This window comes from Salvelinus alpinus, chromosome 2 (assembly GCF_045679555.1).
Source record: "Salvelinus alpinus chromosome 2, SLU_Salpinus.1, whole genome shotgun sequence".
Classification (NCBI taxonomy): Eukaryota; Metazoa; Chordata; class Actinopteri; order Salmoniformes; family Salmonidae; genus Salvelinus; species Salvelinus alpinus.
Genome location: NC_092087.1, coordinates 71,730,116 through 71,747,513, shown reverse-complemented (window position 1 = coordinate 71,747,513; position 17,398 = coordinate 71,730,116). Strand labels below are relative to the sequence as shown.

At 40.7% G+C, this 17,398-nt stretch overlaps 1 pseudogene; it reads left to right on the top strand.

Moving 5' to 3' along the window:
- Window positions 1-394: 394 nt before the first annotated feature.
- On the top strand, window positions 395-2,900 carry LOC139541281 (lysozyme g-like; annotated as a pseudogene).
- Window positions 2,901-17,398: the final 14,498 nt, after the last annotated feature.

Sequence of the window (17,398 nt, the reverse complement as noted above, 5' to 3'; positions counted from 1 at the left end):
GTGTCCTCAGATCAGGAGTGCAGGGGGCTGGTCCGGGCACGTGTCTTTAGCCCCTGGGCAACACCTCTTCTCTGTTTGTCCTCCCCTCCCTCTTTTTTTTGATAAGGCACGAAAATGAAATAAACTATATTGTATAATTGTGATTATGGAATATTGAATAAGTGTGCTTCAAACTGTTTACTTGAAATTATTTGTAGCTATCGTCTCTATCTGTGCATGGGACTGCATTCGACTCAGTATCCCTACCAGAAACACGCGATACCGTAAAGTGTTGTGTATTCGTGCACAGAAATTCAGGCGGAAACTAATGAGGTTTTGCAAAAGCTCCCGGCTCGGCTCAGTTTAACATTTTGAGGATCCTCCAATTTCAAGAATTTCAAGAGAAAACATCAACATGGGTGAGATTTCAAATAGTGTACTTGTGTTTAGTAGTTGGAAAATATTTTGTAAATAAAATATGTTGTTTTTTGGCATAGGCCTATTACCCTACAACAGGAAGTTCACCTCAGCTTGTGTTTGTCTTGTTGAGATAGGAATCTTTGGGTCAAAGTATGGAGACATTATGAAAGTTTAAACTAATGGTGCCTCTAAGGAGACAGCCGATGCTGACGGACATGCTAGAGCTATGTGGTCTATGCAACTACAGAACCTACATAATCAATACTTATCCATCTCATTGACAAAAAACATTGAAAACACATTTACTTTACAAAATGTTATAAAGGGGTGCGTGCATCTGAGAGAATGGCAGAGTATGACAAGGATGGCATAAAGAGGTACATTGACATCATCAAAGAGGTGGGGAATGAGTATAAAATAGCCCCAGCTCTCATCTGTGGCATCACCTCAAGAGAGACCAGAGGTGGGAGAGCAATCTGTAACCCGTCCCCAACAATCATCCCAGCCCAAGGCTGGGGGGACTCTGGAAATGGCTTTGGGCTAATGCAGGTAGGCACTCATAATTTCTTTCAGGGACACTGATGGCAAAATAATTAAATATCTATGTCTGAACTCTGAAACCCAGCCACTGTTTCTTTAACACAATCTGAGCTCGTTGACAATGCAATGTTACCACCATGTCGGCTCAATTGGAAATTACCTGTAAATGTCAATCTTGCCATAGGTTTCAGATTAAATACTGGCCAGTGTCTAGTATATTTGTATGGACTACTCAAATCTGAGCCTCGCTACTACAGTAAACTACATTTTTCTTCTCTTATATTAAAGTCGATGATTTGACCGAGATTGTCAGAATCTATACCAACATTGTGATTTATAAATCTTGAACTTGACATGATAATATGCAATTTACAAAAATTGTGCATATTATGTACACAACTTAGTGTGTATAGACATTTAAAAGCCTGTTTTATAAATGAGGCCCCTGGTTCGCAGGTGGGAAGAATGAAAACCAGCAAGGTGGTAGACCCTTAGACCTGGATTTGAGAGTAAGGCCAGGATTCAATCTGATCCCATGTTATAGGCACTGCGGCTTTTAAAGGCAATTTCAGATTAGCCGTCATATGCAGTGTTTGCCGTGAATGGGTTCGGTTTGCCCCTAGCAGAAGTCGGCTAGGCGAAGTAAACATATATGCTCGCATATTCCCTTAAAATACCTTCGCTTGAAAAATGAGGGAAATTAAAAAATACAAATAAATAATTCAACAATATTACTGTTTGCCCCTCTTGAGACGCCGTAACCAGTACACTTCCTCAAAAGTCTGAATGAGTCTAAGATAAAATGAATTACAGATTTCTTGAGTTGACGTTTTTGCAGAGGTCTTAGTCGCTCAATTTTACATATAACTAAGATATTTGGTGCAGTATTTCTCAAGTGAAAAATGTTGCTATAAAACTAGTCGTCTGTCGTTGAATGACAACAAACACTACATTAAAGAATCCCTACTGTTGACCAATCACTGACGTTGGGACGTAGACTTCGGCTTCCGAACTTGGACAAGCCTCAAGAAAAAGAATGGTGCTCTCGAACAGCCGAAAAAACATCACAATATATGCGTAAACTGTTTTGACTGTGACACACACATATGGTACGCTTTAGTAGCCTAGCACGAGTAAGCCAGAACAGCATATATCCTGTGTCTGTAGTATGAGGTAGGCTGATGTAAAAGTACACCCCCTGAACAGGATGTTAGTTTATCACATGGTCTTACCCCCAATCTATCTCCTTAATGCTGAGTGCCAATCAGAGAGGAATTCTTACAATTTTTATTATGACTCAACCGGGGATCAAACTTGCAACCTTCTAATCTCAGGGCAGAAACTCTAACCACAACGCCACTGAGTTGGTATCTGGATTTGTGAAGGGGGCTGTTCATGGAGTTTATACAGATTCATAAAGACATTGAATCGATTTGTGTTTCCATTACCTTTACGGTTTGATGCTGAATGACATGTTTGAATGGCATTACAACATAAGTGAAGTACTGTCCATTGATTTCCATAATATATTTCCTAGGTTGATATTAACCCAAATGGCGACAACCACAAGAGAAGGGGTGAATGGGACAGTAAGGAACATCTTGAACAAGACACTGGGATTCTAATTCGTTTCATCAAAAGAATCAAAAACAAGTTTCCTGAATGTACCAAGGAGCAGCAGCTTAAAGGTACAAAGTCTGATAGTTGATAGATGCTTGCTGTGAGTGGGGGATATGGGGGTGGGGGGAATACAAGGCAAAGAATTCTAACGAAATCATCTGCACTGCATGCCTGGTTGTTTATCTGGCCATGATTGTTACTTTTCAGGGGGAATAGCTGCCTACAACAAGGGGGATGGAGCGATCAGTTCGCTATAGGAAGTGAATAAGAACACCACTGGAAAGGACTATTCCAATGATGTTGTTGCCAGGGCTCAACGGTATCACACCAACTTGGTCTGAGTGTAAATAAACCAGAACATTACATTGTGTGGTTCACAGTTTTATCCAAAATATTCTCAGACGTTGAGTCTTTAAATTATTCTGATGTGTTAGCCTTGCAATTCAGCAAGAGACATACACATTTGGCAAAAACTTTTAGTCAAAGAAAATACACAGTTAAAGGGGCAATCTGCAGTTGCTATATCATGGAATGTCAGTCCTTGCAAATCAAATCAAATTGTATTGGTCACATACACATATTTAGCCGATGTTATTGCGGGTGTAGCGAAATGCTTGTGCATCCATAGCTCTGTCTAGGAATTTAGTGGTTACATTTCTCCAGCCCCATCCCTCAGCTTTTTACCTAAACAGTGCCGGCGAGAACGTTTTGTTATTGTTTCATCTAATGATTGCCCCTTTAAAGTAGGCTAACTGTAATCAATACTACAAACGCTCAATACTACAAACTCTGGTGATTGATTTATAAAACTGCATAGCTAATAGCTAAAACTTTTTCTTCTTCTTCTTCTTCTTCAGTTCATATCATGAAAGAGATAGTAGCTTTTGGACTCCCTATCATTGACCAGCATCCAGACCATGGAATGACAGAGGATCCGATAGGTTACATTGTGTAGTTCAACTCTTTTAAACTTCCTCAGGTGTTGGACCATTCAGTAACCTGCTATGATGATTAATGATACATTCACAATATGTTATACACAATGTAATATGAAGGTTTAGTTTGACGCATTTGTCTAACATTGTAATTGCAACGGTTTCTTTTCTAGTTCAGTAGTCTGGTTTTTCCAATCAACATGAAGATCAATGTAATGAGGAATGTGTAATCGTTAACATTGTGTTAAAAAAATAATATTATAATGTTATGTTTGAGTCATAAGAGGCAGGCAGGCATCAGGCAATAAAGCCTCATGTAACAACTTTTGGGATTTTTCTTTCTTTATTATATTTTTAAGTGTTTGAAAAATATTTTTAAAATCCTGAGCTATTCACAATATAATGGTATTTATTCTGTTTGAAATATTGAGGAAATGAGACAGGGAAATGAAAGACAACAAAAAGCAGCGAGACAGTAGCTGTGTAGATTGATACAACTGTCAGAACAAACCCTTTGAGTCATCCATATATGCAATACAAAAAGCATTGGATTTGAAAAAGTACACCATTTCCCCCTTGCAATAGAGCAAGTCATGCAATACTGCATTTAGAAACCCTAGGGAACACAAGCAAATGATTCTCTACCAAAACATTTTAAAACAGGGGTTCCACCTTGCTACAGAGTGCAGATTAAATACGAGTCCACTTCGGCATGTATTACTATTTCAGTCATAATATGCTTAAAACGTTGACTGCTAGTGTGTTTCATGAGAACAATTCATTACTTATTGTGTTTTAAAACCAATCCAAGTCTCAAATAATAGGAGCTAATTAAAGTGGTTGTTAGTATAGCACTATATCTCTAACACACCACCTACGCCTAAACGAACAAACACCTGCTCTCACCGTCAGGAAAACAGTGCCTGACAGGCGGGGGCAAAGGACACTGTCTACCAATGTACAGCTAGCTAGCTACCAGCTCCTTCTTCTGTGGGGTTTATTGGCAGCTGGCATCCAACGGTTTCGTGCATTAACGCCACCTACTACTGGAGCACCCCCGTCTTCCACCTGTCCTAGCTTAAAAATTTACCAATGGGAAGGCTTTATGGGAAGGCTTTCCACTAGATGTTGGAACATTGCTGCGGGGACTTGCTTCCATTCAGCCACAAGAGCATTAGTGAGATTGGGCTCTGATGTTGGATGATTAGGCTTGGCTTGCAGTCGGCGTTCCAATTCATCCCAAAGGTGTTCGATGGGTTTGAGGTCAGGGCTCTGTGCAGGCCAGTTAAGTTCTTCCACACTGACGTCAACAAACCATTTCTGTATGCATCTCGCACTGTGCAGGGGGCATTGTCATGCTGAAACAGGAAAGGGCCTTCTCCAAACTTTTGCCACAAAATTGGAATCACAGAATCATCTAGAATGTCATTGTATGCTGTAGCGTTAAGGTTTCCCTTCACTGGAACTAAGGGGCCTAGCCCGAACCAGGAAAAACAGCCCCAGACCATTATTCCTCCTCCACCAAACTTTACAGTTGGCACTATGCATTCAGACAGGTAACGTTCTCTTGGCATCCGCCAAACCCAGATTTGTCTGTTGGACTGCCAGATGGTGAAGCGCGATTCATCACTCCAGAGAATGCATTTCCACTGCTCCAGAGTCCAATTGCGGCGAGCTTTACACCACTCCAGCCAACATTTGGCATTGCACTTGATCTTAGGCTTGTGTGCGGCTGCTCGGCAATGGAAACCCATTTCATTAAGCTCCTGACGAACGGTTCTTGTGCTGACGTTGCTTACAGAGGCACTTTGGTAGTGTCCGTTAATTTGAAGGGGTGTCCACATACATTTGTATATATAGTGTATAAAGAGCCCACATGCAGGGAAGCCCTGAATTGCAGGCCGCAATTGCACGCATCTCTTCTGGAAGGTCTAGACAAGTCACTACTGACTGAGAGCCAATAGTGAGCAATAGCCTAGTTTTCCAATGCTTTTGTAGTTGTGTGTGTGTGTGTGTGACAATGGCAGAGGCTGCAGCAGGAATTATCAAGGAGGATGTAGTGGCTAATTTGTTAGCATCACCCTTTTTAAGACTAACTTTCAATCAGAAGTTAAATGTTGTAATTTTATTTAGAAATTTTTATTAGGATCCCCATTAACTAACGCCATAATGCTAGCTAATCTTCCGGGGGACCAACACCAATTAACAAGACATTACAAACAACCACAATCAAGACTTCACAAACATTCAACAAGTAGACAATACAGATAATTACAATACCTGACAGGAAACACATTTAATATTCAGTTGATGCTTTCTATTTCCTGTCCAGTCATATGGTCTATCGCATTAGATCTTTTTTTTCTTTTTTTTCTTGAAGGTGGATTTACTTTTTGCCTGAGAAATACAGATTGGTAAAAAGTTCCATTCAGCTATGGCTCTATATAAAACTGTAGATTTTTTGTCAATTTGTCCCTGGCTTGAGTTGTTTTAGCTGCCCTGAATTTGCCTGTCTGGTTTGGTGGTTATGCGTGTTGCTAGTATGTACTAATTGGACTTGAAAAATACTGTGTTTTTTGAAAAATATAACATTCCTAAAGAAAATCAGAAGACTAGATAGTAATTTGTTTTTAACGTGAAGCCATGAGAGATTCTGATGCATTTGGATAATATTCATTTGGTTAGAGCAATGAAGAGATAGTCTGGCAGCCCTGTTTTGAGCCATGGAGCTTTTTTATATACACTGCTCAAAAAAATAAAGGGAACACTTAAACAACACAATGTAACTCCAAGTCAATCACACTTCTGTGAAATCAAACTGTGGCTCTGTCCATGGAACTGGGCATACATGTCTTTTGTGCTTTTACTTGTGGCCATGTACATGTTGCTGAACGGGGTGTCCTTCAGCCACATTTATGCCCATGCCTCTCATGGCTCCCAGTCCAGTTCCAGAGATGTCTGTTTGGACGACGAAAAGCCGGGAACTTTAGCAAATTTTCAACTACTTACTACTTTTTAGTTACTTTTGAACTACTTAGCATGTTAGCTAACCCTTCCTCTAACCCTAACCTTACCCTTTTAGCTAACTCTTCCCCTAACCATAACCCTTTTAGCTAACCCTTCCCTTAACCCTAACCCTAGCCTAGCTAACGTTAGCCAGCTAGCAAAAATTCATAACATATCATATGTTTTCCAATTGTAACATATTGTAAGATTCAGATTGGTGGATATAACTGAGGCTTCAGTTTCAGGGAGAAAGACTAGGTGCGACTGTGTGAGGAGGAAGTCAGTAACTAACGGTTACATTTTTGCGACAGATTCTTGCAAAAGCTCCTGGCTGCACTTAGTGTATAGTTTTGAGTGTCCTCCAGTTTCAAGAATTTTAAGAGAAAACACAAAAATAGATAAGCTTTATTCAGTGCTGTCAAATGGTGTACAGTGGGGCAAAAAAGTATTTAGTCAGCCACCAATTGTGCAAGTTCTCCCACTTAAAAAGATGAGAGAGGCCTGTAATTTTCAACATAGGTACACTTCAACTATGACAGACAAAATGAGAAGGAAAAAAAAGCATGATGTTTCCACCCCCATGCTTCAAAGTAGGTATGGTGTTCTTTGGATGCAACTCAGCATTCTTTGTCCTCCAAACACGACGAGTTGAGTTTTTACCAAAAAAGTTCTATTTTGGTTTCATCTGACCATATGACATTCTCCCAATCTTCTTCTGGATCATCTAAATGCTCTCTAGTAGACTTCAGACGGGCCTGGACATGTACTGGCCTAAGCAGGGGAACACGTCTGGCACTGCAGGATTTGAGTCCCTGGCGGCGTAGTGTGTTACTGATGGTAGGCTTTGTTACTTTGGTCCCAGCTCTCTGCAGGTCATTCACTAGGTCCCCCCGTGTGGTTCTGGGATTTCTGCTCACCGTTCTTGTGATCATTTTGACCCCACGGGGTGAGATCTTGCGTGGAGCCCCAGATCGAGGGAGATTATCAGTGGTCTTGTATGTCTTCCATTTCCTAATAATTGCTCCCACAGTTGATTTCTTCAAACCAAGCTGCTTACCTATTGCAGATTCATTCTTCCCAGCCTGGTGCAGGTCTACAATTTTGTTTCCGGTGTCCTTTGACAGCTCTTTGGTCTTGGCCATAGTGGAGTTTGGAGTGTGACTGTTTGAGGTTGTGGACAGGTGTCTTTTATACTGATAACAAGTTCAAACAGGTGCCATTAATACAGGTAATGAGTGGAGGACAGAGGAGCCTCTTAAAGAATAAGTTACAGGTCTGTGAGAGCCAGAAATCTTGCTTGTTTGTAGGTGACCAAATACTTATTTTCCACCATAATTTGCTAATAAATTCATAACAAATCCTACAATGTGATTTTCTGGATTTTTTTTTCTCATTTTGTCTGTCATAGTTGAAGTGTACCTATGATGAAAATTACAGGCCTCTCTCATCTTTTTAAGTGGGAGAACTTGCACAATTGGTGGCTGACTAAATACTTTTTTGCCCCACTGTAACTGTGTTTAATATTTGTAAAACATCTTTAATAAATTTATTTCGTGATATCTCAATTGGCCCAAGGGGGTCGCTGCATCATTCGTGGGGGATGACATGTTTACTGTTGCCTTGTTTCTTTACAATCTCTGTCAATTTATATAAAGTGATAGGTTTGGTTTCTGAGCTTTAACTATTATTAATCATTAGTTATAAAATAGACATGAGGGGTGCCATAATGAAGCTTGGGAGGGGCTGAGGGCAGGGGAAACAATCACATGTGGCAGTACTGATAAAGAGACGAACCGTTTAAGGCCCAGATCACTTAGCTCCCTGCCTAGCAATAATGATGCAATGTTTAGCGATAAGGAGGAGACTCCACCCAAAGTGGGGTATGTATACTACCATGGGTGAAACCATGTCTTTGTCTAATGCAGCTGTATTGACCCTCTGGGTAGAATAAACCTGGTTTAAGCTTTCATAGTGTCCGGTGAGTTTTTACTCTGAGAATTAGAACCTAACAAAGGGATGCATGCATCTGAGAGAATGTCTGACGATGATAAGAATGACGTAATGAAGTACAAGGCCATTATCAAAAAGGTGGGGGAAAAGTATGACATAGACCCAGCTATCATCTGTGGCATCATCTCAAGAGTCCAGAGGTGGGAGAGCAATACTGGACAAGAATGGCTGGGGGGAACCATGGAAAGTCCTTTGGGCTTATGCAGATAGGCACTCAGACTATAATTAATTGATTGAAGTCGCTGATTGCCCAAACAATTCCAGTCACTTGGGTCGTATTCATAAGGGCAGGCAACACAAAGCATTTCGGAAAACCAAAAAAAGGCAGCTTTCTTATTGGACAAATCCAGGTAGTCCCTCTGTTTTCTTCCGCTTGTTGCCTAATGAATACATCCCTGGTGTCCAAGGTATGAATCAGGCCCTCGAAGCCCAGATTTGAGAGCTATGAATGGAATTTATAGCTTAATAAAGTTGTTAATCTTATTTCTGTTTCCATTACCTTAGTTTGATGCTGAGTGCCATGTTTGAATGAGATTACAGTGGAGGCTGGTGGGAGGAACTATAGGAGGACTGGCTCATATTAATGGCTGGAATGGAGTTAATGGAACAGTGTCAAACATATGGAAACCACATTTGGCTCTGTTCCATTAATTCCATTCTAGCCATTACAATGAGCCCGTCCTCCTATAGGTCCTCCCACCAGCCTCCACTGTAATCTCATTCAAACATGGCACTCAGCATCAAACTAAGGTAATGGACCACCATCCTCTTCTGATTACAATATAAGTGAAATGCTGTTCATTGATTTCCATCCTATATTTCCTAGGTTGATGTTACTCCAAACGGTGGCAACCACACTACAAAGGGAGAATGGGGAGGTCAGGAACATCTCAAACAAGGCACTTAGATTGTCATCAATTTCAACATAAAGATCAAGAGAAAGTTTCCTGACTGTACCAAGGAGCAGCAGCTGAAAGGTACGTTTGATAGTTGATACTTCCTGGACTAACCAAATTTGTGGCCTTTGTCAAGAACATTTTAGCCTCTTATGGAAAGCATTGCTAATACCTACCTTGTTTTTACCCTCGGATGACAAGTGTTATTTTGACTAATATTATTGTACTGCCAAATCTCATGAGAGAATGGACGGCTACACTACACGGAAGGACTATTCCGTGATGTTGCATAAACTTAATACATTGCATAATGGTTATTAAAAGTAAACTGTGGGACCTACCATCCTTTTGAGCCAGACCATTCTAATGACATGTCCTCTGCGGTCTGAGTAGCCTAAATGTATCTGGAGGTTAGGCCATACAGACTTAAACTGTTAACAAGATGTCTTTTTTGGTGAAGCAAGGAAACAAATCAAAAAGTTAGCTTTGTAAAAAATACTATACCAACCTTAGTTCATCCTCACTACATATTAGAAATGTTTCTATGATCTCAGTTGCCAAGACCCCATTTGTGTCAAAAGTAGAATAGAGTCAACAGGGGTATCCATTAAACAGTAAATCAACGTTGTTTGGCCTTAGGTTGCATTTTAGTTTAGTTTAGTTTATTAATTCGGCCATTTAAAAAACCAAGCATACATAAAACTTAAAAGCCATACATGCACAATAAAATCATCGAGGATAACACACAATAAAGTCTGGGACTTATTTCCATTGTGGTCCTCTTGAGACAAGATAGCTATACAAGATCGAACACAGTATGGCGGTGAAATAATAAAACAAAAACATAAAAGAAGAACATCTATCTCATCATTCCAGTTACATCATAGGGGTTATTCATATGGGCACGGAGGACATCAATTATATTTTTACTTTATTTTTAAAGCTGTCCAGAGAGAACGTTGTTTTTATAGGCAGAGGCAACTCATTCCATTCTGAGGCTCCAGTATACAAGAAAGTACCTTTCCCAGCATTACTCCTGAACCTGTATAAGCACACATCAGCAACACCTGATCTGGTGCTGTGATTGTGTGCATCCCTAACACGAGGAAAGTAATCACTTAAATATCTGGGCGCAGGACCATAAATACTCCTGTAAACCAAACCTAGTCCAATCTGGGACACCCTAGCCTCAACAGGCAGCCAGTTTAGTTCCTGAAAGCAGCTCCTGCCTATGTGAGTACGTGGACTCACCTTCAATACTACCCGGATCAACTTATTCTGGGCTATCTGGAGCTTCCCCTTCATAAGTTTAGATAAGCCCCCAAATCAGGAAGTACTAGCATAGTCAAAATGGCATTGAATGAGGGCAGTAGCTAGCACTTTCATGGAGTCCTTATCAAGCAGCTTGGACTTTCTAGCCAAAAACTTAGTCCTGGCATTAACCTTCCCAAGCACCTTATTGGCCATGCTCACACCTCCCAAGCTTCCATCAAGGATACACCCCAAGTAGCTAACAGAGGTTTTAGTAGTCAGCACCTCACCCCCTAACTCCACTCTGATTTCAGACAACCTACACAATTTAGGTCTGGATCCAAAAATAATTGCTTCAGTTTTCCGTAAGTGCAGAGATAGCTTATTATCTCCAAGCCATTTGCTAATGTTAGTAAGCTAAGTATGCTCTCCAACATAGTTTTACTTTTGTGAGACACCAGAAGTGTAGAGTCATCCGCATAAAGAAAAAGACGGCAAGAACAATCATCTTTCATATCATTAATATACAATTAAAACAGCAGAGGCCCAAGCACGCTCCCCTGCGGAACGCCACAACTCATTGGTTTTGCCTGAGACAGTTAACCTCTACTACTTGCTCCCTTCCTGATAAATAGGACTTTACCCAGCCTAGAGGGATACTGCTTAACCCCAGTGCCTCCAGTTTGGAGATCAGGAGACAGTGGTTAACTGTATCAAAGGCCTTCTGTAGGTCAAGCAGTACCAATCCACACAGATTTCCCTCATCAACCTCTTTCCTGATGAAGTCAGTCAAGTAAAGTAGACATGAATCAGTGGAGTATGTTTTTCTAAAACCCGACTGATAACCATACATTAGACCCTGTTTGTTAACATATTCATACATTTGCTCTTGTACAATTCTCACCAGGATCTTTGATGTTACACAGAGGATAGATACAGGCCTATAATTCCCAAGGTCAGACTTTATCCCCTTCTTATACAGAGGTATAACTTTAGCTTGTTTCATGTCCCTGGGAAAGGTGCCTTGTTCAAGAGAGAGATTAACAATATGCGTATTACAAGGGCCAATTTGCTCAGCAGAATCTATTAGAAACCTTGCAGGAATATTATCCAGGCCTGTGGCTTTGGAGCATTTAAGCTCTGCCAGCATACTGACTATTTTGGCTGTTGCTACCTTTGCAAAAGAAAAAGAGTTTGGCTGAACCCCTAACTCTACATAATACTTCTTGATTTGGTTGCTTCCATACAAACCAGAACTGGTGGGCAGCTTGCTAACCAGCTTGCTGGCAACAGAAGTAAAAAAAGAGTTAAATTAATTGGCAACCTCTGCTTTTTCATATACCATCTCCCCTTTGATGTTCAGTCCAATACTGTTTAGTTTGTTTTTGGTAGTACTACTACAGCCTAGTTCCTTAAATGATTTCCAAAGCTTTTTAGGGTCATTTTTGTTTTCAATTATTTTCTCAGCAAAGTAACCCCTCTTAGCTTCATCCATCCTGCTCTGTGCTTAATTTCTGTGATGTTTATATAGGACAAAATCATGCTGCTCTTAAGAGTTCTTACATTTCTTAAAGGCTTTATTTCTTGCTTGGATAGATTCTAGAATCTCATGATTAAACCACGGGCTAGGTCTCTGCTTTACCCTGACCCGTCTAATGGGAGCCATCACATTCACCACATCAAGGAATCTACATTTAAAGGCTTCCCAGGCACTGTCTACCCCTACACTATCTAGCACAGGTGACCAGTCAATTTTACCCACTTCCTCACTAAACTTTTCTACACAGTATTTTTTTTGTCCTCTGATTCTAACAGTTTTGTGACACTTAAATATATCTTTAAAAATACTCCTTGTGCAAAATGTAATAAAATAATCACTGATTCCATAGACTATTACTCCACTCTGCGATATTTTAGATTTATCAGACACTAATATTAAGTCAATTGTACTTTGCACTGTTTCACATATCCTGGTGGGATCTTTTATAATTTGGGTCAGAGCAAGTGATCTACAAAAGTGCATAAATACATTGTGGGTTGGGCTATTCTTTTTGCAGACATCAGTATTGAAATCGCCTAACAAAATGATTTCCTTCAACAGCGAATCATTACAGTTTGACACCATTTCAAGACCTTCATAGAATGCATTCTACTTGGGCGGCCTATAACACACCCCCAACAAAATCGGCTTGGTTTTGGGAAGGCAGATATCCAGCCAGACAATCTCCAGATCAGCGTTTAAATCTGATCTGACGTTAAAAGCAATGTCTGATCTTACAAACACACATATTCCCCCACTGTTCCGATTCCGATCCTTCCAGACAACAGAGTAATTACCTATCTCAATTTCTGAGTCACAAACAGATGAATCCAACCACATCTCAGTAAAACACAAGACACCCACCTCTGATTAGCAAACCAACAGGCGTATCTCATCGATCTTCGGTAGTAGGCTTCGGACGTTTAAGTGCAGAAAATGTAAGCCCTTCTTCCCAAAGGCCTCATTGAATTCCCGATCCACTTGTAACTCGCCTCCCACTGCCCTGCCTCCGGTGGCCTCTCTGTCGCCATGGAGCACCCCTCCCCAGGTGCCACTCCATCGTCCTCACCACCATGTCCCCCGTCACTCGCCTCTGGTTGCCTCCGCTCCGCACTCTCCACCCTCGTGAAGTCCTCTGATACCACTCCACCTTCAATGCTCACACACCCCGTGGGTACAGCACACTGACAGCAACGGTAAGCTTCATTGACCCCATGTCCAAAGCTAGAGTCACTGTGTTTTTTCAGTAGCTCGATCTCATGATCAATGTTAAATTCACAAAATGTTATGAAGGTTTAATTAAATGCATTTGTCTAACATTCTAGTTGTTTTCAATTGACACGAAGATCATGTAATAAGGAATGTTTCATGCTTCACAAAAAGTACAGCTTTTCCCAATCTATTTGTAGGACTCCTACTGAAAATACAGCAATATGCTTAAGCTTTATAAAACTAACATTGTTTGAGTCAAGAGGCAGGCAGGCTTCAGGCAATAAAGACTCATGTAACACATCTCAGCAACTTTTATTTTCTTTATTTGATTTGTCTCCAAAAAAATCCTGAGGTATTCACAATATAATGGCATTTATTCTGTTTGATATAGAGGAAATGAAACGGAAAATGAAAAGACAGCGAAAAGCAGAGTGAGACAGTAGCTGTGTAGATTGATACAACTGTCAGAACAAACCCTTTGAGTTATACATACAAAAAGCCATGGAATTGCAATGGATGGAAAAAGTACACAATTTTCCACTTTCATATCGAGCAAGTCATGCAATACCGTATTTAGAAACCCTAGGGAACAAGCAAATTATTATTCACCAACATTTTAAAACAGTTTCCACCTCGCTACAGAGTGCAGGTTAAATACGAGCCAATCAGTCCACTTCAGTCAGTATGCATAAAACGTTGACTGCTAGTCTGTTTCAGGAGGACAATTCATTACTTGTGTAAAACCAATCCAAGTTTCAAACAATAGGAGCTAACTTAAGTGGTTGTTAGCATAGCACTCTCTTTAATACCACCCATGTTGTAAATGTTAAGATTTAAACCATAACCTGTTTGGCTTGACTGAGCAGGATTTCAATGAAATGAGTGCACACACACTAAAGTATACAAACATGAAGACAGACATCCTACAGCTCAGACAAGCCAGTACTAAAAGAGCATACACCATCTAGACTTTAAACCACTCCATTATAATAGCAATGTTTCCTGTGGGTTAGTGTGGTTTGATATTTGGCTTTTGTATCAACGGCAAGGCCAATGACAGACAGACAATTCTCTCTACCATGTGTCTTGTTTGGCTTAAAATATATAAAAACAGACTAATAAATAAATAGTGAAAATACATACATTTGTTGAAATCAGTTTTTTTTTCTGCCAGTCGCAGGTCTGTGATTGGTCAAACTGGACGTCTGCAACCCGAAAGAGCTCCTAACGACTCCTCCCCACCCGACTCAAAAGCTGCCCAAGTGCAAACGCCATTCATGACAATTTCAGCATTAATAAGACGCTCTCTCATTGGCTTCGTCTCAAATGGCACCCCATTCCCGATGTAGTGCACTACTTTAGTTGCACCATTTAGGGAATAGGGTGCCATTTCAAATGTAGTCAAATTAGTTTGACCATACAGTTTAATACAGCATCAGAGAACCACAAAAACAAAGTGGGGCTTCTGGGTAGAAATAAAAAAATTAAATAGCACACAAAAGATTTAAACCAAGAAACATCAATCGCGATATTTTGATCATGGAAAGACATAAAACAAATTGAGTTAAGAGGATATCGGAGGACCAAGGTTTCACAGCGACACAGGGTGAAGAAGTGGCTAAACGGAGCAGTGAACGTGATCGCTCCGCTTTGCGAGAAAAAGACACCTTTGACCCTGGCGTTCCGGAACGACAGAAAGAAGACTTCTCCAACTACACTGTCACACTCTCGTCATCTCAACCGCTCTCTAGGATCATCTGGAAATGTATTTATTCAATTTGGTGTCATCTTTTCCCTGAATATAATAAAAGTTGTAAAAAAATATTATTTTTTAAAACAATGGACAAAAAAGGTAAATAATAATCATAGACTTTTGGTAGACAAAAAACTTCCAAGACACAGATCTTGCCCTCCATCCATCCTCACTCACAGCTAATTGAAAGAAAGACACACGGCACATTTAGGAACGGACAAAAAAAAAAAAAAAAAAAAGTCTGCTGCTAAGATCTACACAAATGACAACTCACTTTCGCCATGAAACCAACTAAATGACAATACAAGTAAAAATGCGTATTGCAAATAGCAGATTGAAAACAAGTCAAAAGAACATAAAGGCAAAAGTGTGTCTTTTCCTAAGTACACAATTAAACATTTCGCGAAAAAAATGTAAAAATATAAATAAAGAGTTTTGTGCCCCCCCAAACATAATCTAAAATCAATAGCAGTTACATCAGCGACAATAACATGCAATTGATATACTTACAGCATTGGACTAGCAACTCCCAAACTACAAACCTCATTTAACCCACCCCAAAAACTACAACCCGACAGCCCCACCCCAACCCCAATACAATCCTTAAATAGTCAGCTCACTCAAAAACAAATCTCGCTTTACTCATTTTCCCTCTGGACTAGCTGAAGGCATGATTTCAACCATACTAGGGAGAAGATCTCATATTGTCACCAAGTCCAGTTTCATCCCCATATGTTTATATACAGGAGGACTCCCTAACGTACAGCAAGCTGACGGATTTGAATGACTGCATAGTGAAAATGATATTTGGTTTTACTTACAGATGGGGCGATGACACACCCTCCCACCCCCAAGGTACAGCGCAGCAGCAGCAGACTACTATGTGCATCCAAAATGGCACCCTAGTCACTACATTGTGCACTACTTTTGACCAGGGTCTTATGAGCCCTGGTGATAAAGTAATGCACTACATAGGGTGTGATTTCAGAGGCACCCTACCAGAGTACATCTTTAACAGCGCTGGCTTTGCCACTGCCTGCTAAGAACACACAAAGCCACTAAACGGCAGTCAATCAGCATCACTGTGGACATACCGTCAGTAGCCTACATTTGGTGTGTGTGTGGCGCGCCACCGCTGTCCTTGGCAATGGGTTAGAATTAGTATTCAAACTTTTTTATTATTATACATTTTACAAACACACACTAAAACACCCAAGTCATTCGGTTTTGGACTAAACAAAACAAAAAAGTTCCTACCGTTTTCAGAAAGGTGAAGTGTGGCACAGTCACCTGTCAGGTGTTTTCAAACCACGTACAGACCACGTGTGTGTGCTTGTAAACAGACAACAGCAAAACAAAAGAGAAAGTTGACAGTGGGAGACTGGGTCTGACACAGCACTGGACAGCCAAGACTGGGGGAATAGGGTGCACTTTGAGTAGAGTGCACTTTCTAGTGATTTTGGACAACCCAAGGTGTAGAGAGCATGTAAATAGTACTAATAGAAGTACATAAAGTCAGTATTTTAAAACTTTGTTTGAGCAAGTGGGCCAGGCAGCCTAGATTGTATAATAATGTGTCTGTCATTACTACCCGATTGCCTATAGAAAGTAGGCACATTACTATCTGATTGGTTCAAAGTAGGTACATGATGATTTGTGGCGGGGCAACAACAAACAGAACGTTGCAGACTGAAACATTCCTCAAAGAACCAACACTGTTCTCTATTCCACAACGATAAGAGAACCATGTATATTCTACCTGCAACACAGCCAATCTCCTGAACTCTCCCAAGACTTGGTGATGGTGAGCAGTGGCTTATTACAGTACCAGTTTACACAGTAAATAGGTCTGTCTGGCTGAGTGGGTGTGATTGCTGTGCCCAGGCTTTGTCGGAGTACAAGTCTCTCCCTGTATTCTACACACACAGGCATTGCTACCCCTAAAGCGCCCCCTCCCCCTATCCCTCACTAGCTACAGAGAAACTCTGAATATATCGTAGTCCTAGTAATCAATTAGAAAATCAATAACTCGTTTTCGTTGATGACACCTTTGGTGTGTAACGTCAAGGGTCGAGCTTGCAGGAGGCCCACGGACAGACAGACAGACGGACAGGTAGACAGACCAGTCTAAATCAGGGTGACCCTGGACGACAATGTCCAAGGTCAGGGAGCAAAAGGTCAAGGTTCACAGGTCAGGACGGACAGACGGACACTCCTTCACTAATAACGACTAGAC